This window comes from Octopus bimaculoides, chromosome 5, assembly GCF_001194135.2.
Source record: "Octopus bimaculoides isolate UCB-OBI-ISO-001 chromosome 5, ASM119413v2, whole genome shotgun sequence".
NCBI classification, from domain to species: domain Eukaryota; kingdom Metazoa; phylum Mollusca; class Cephalopoda; order Octopoda; family Octopodidae; genus Octopus; species Octopus bimaculoides.
The window spans coordinates 36,993,555-36,995,695 of record NC_068985.1 but is presented as its reverse complement, the minus strand read 5'-3'; positions in this window follow the sequence as shown (position 1 = coordinate 36,995,695).

The following is a 2,141-nucleotide window of genomic DNA, read 5'->3' as shown; positions in this document are numbered from 1 at the left end:
ATATATATATAATCCAAATATGAACAAGCAAGAAAAAACAACAACGCGAGGACTTGGAATAAGTACAGTGTTATTGAAGGCTCCTGAAAGGAAGGAAAAGAAAGAGGATTTCACGTTTCGAGCAGAGCTCTTCATCAGCTATATAGAAAAAATCCAAAGGGAAGACGGAGAAAGAAAATCTCCAACGATATACACACGCGGTCACATATTGAAATGACAGGAAGGGAATGGGTGAAGAAAAGTTCTTTCAAAGACAGGAGAGTTCAAGAGAAGGAGGTATGTGTGTGTATGTGTGGGTATGTGCGTGCGCGCAGGTCTGTGTGTGTGTGTGCGTGTAATGATACCACATGTATGTGCGTGTGTGTGTGTGTGTGTGTGTGTGTGTGGTTATGGCTATTTTGTATGTGTGTGGTTGGACTAGCGTCGTTTAAGGTCATAGGAAGAGTTTATAGTAAGAATTTTGGTAGGAGTTGCTGTCTGTTGTGTCTCCCTACACATATGCGTAGGAGAATGGTCAATAGAAAGGTTTTTAACTGGTAGTTTGAAGTATGTGTATGTATATGTAGTGTGTGTGTGTATGTATGTGTGTGTACGTATAGATATGTGTGTACGCGTGAGGTTGTGTCTGTGGAGTAAATGTACGTTACTCTGTGTGTGCGTGCGTGTGTGTGCTTGTATGTGCGTGTGTGTCCATGTATGTATAATTGTGTGCGTGTATGTATGAGTGTGTGTTGTGTATGTATGGGAGGTATGTGTGGGTTCACGAGAATTGCTAAGTAAGTAATGTGTTACGACACTCAACTTTACACAAAGAAATGGACATCATCAATTAGAACGATATGAAAAAAATATCTAAGATGTATTCAAATAAACAGAACTCACTAGCTGGCTATTATACTAGAATGATTTCATCTCTACATGTCTACATTATACTGCATTACATTACAACACTATTATATTATATAACATTATAATAAAATAATAATACGAATTGCAATATATATACATACTGTAGTTATTTTTTGTTAAGGTTAAATCCTGTCGTTTATGCAACGTTCACCAAAATACACTCGAATAATTTAATCATTTCAAAGAACATTGTGTCAGTTGTAGAGATAATTCTATCTTTAGTGCTTTGTGGCAACTGAAATGAGTAGGTCAATAGAAAACACTGCAATAGAGTAAAGCAAATAGAATTTGTCATATTACTTATAAGTCTTTTACAACGCAGTAAATAATTTTTATTCAAAGTGAAAGGCTCAAACATAAACTCGATATAGTTGGAATTTGAAAACAGACCGTCAATAGACGTAACCACCAAATATCATAGTATATTTTGGGTTGGTGTGTTTCTGATTTGACCACCATGTGCATAGTAAAAAATCAAAGCTAATGTTGAAGTAAAATCTGTTTGTATTGAAGAGGTGAACTACTGATTGGCTAAGTTAATAACTTGGTTTCAGTACTCAGTAAAAGATAATTCATTTTGTTTACATAGCAAATGACTTTCATAAATGTATTGACGACTTTTGAATTTATTGTCATTATATTTATATGTTAAAGCTTATCAATAAATATAATGCAAGTTCAAATCCTTCCGGAGTCGACAAAATAAATATAAGATGCAGCCTCTTAGCCTATCATGAACTCAATCTGGATTCCATTTTCAGTTGAATCAATTTTGTTTCACTTCCGTTGCAAATGATTTTGGGGAAATGCATGAATATTACATCATCCTATTTTCCTGCATCCATAAAATTTAATGCGTTTGCATCTGGTTAAAAATAAAAATCAAAAATATCATGAAAATGAATGGTGAATCTGTCTGTCTAGTATAACATTTGCTATTCATACAGAAATTTAGTTTAATATGCAAGATGACGGTTTGAGATGTGCGGTATAGAAAGAGTATTATAGCTGTCAGAAGAATGTTGTTGACTGTATAAGCGGAGACAGAAATCTTGTGTAATGTTCAAAATTGACCTCGGAGGTTGATTTTGACATAGGTATTCTCTTATAAGGAATGCGCTTCGCTGTGAGACAATTCTGTCGTCTTCACGTGAAAGTTAATGTCTCCTTTCATGAAATAACGTAACAGATATGGATGGAAGCATAGCAAAAAGATTTGACATTCATTCTTA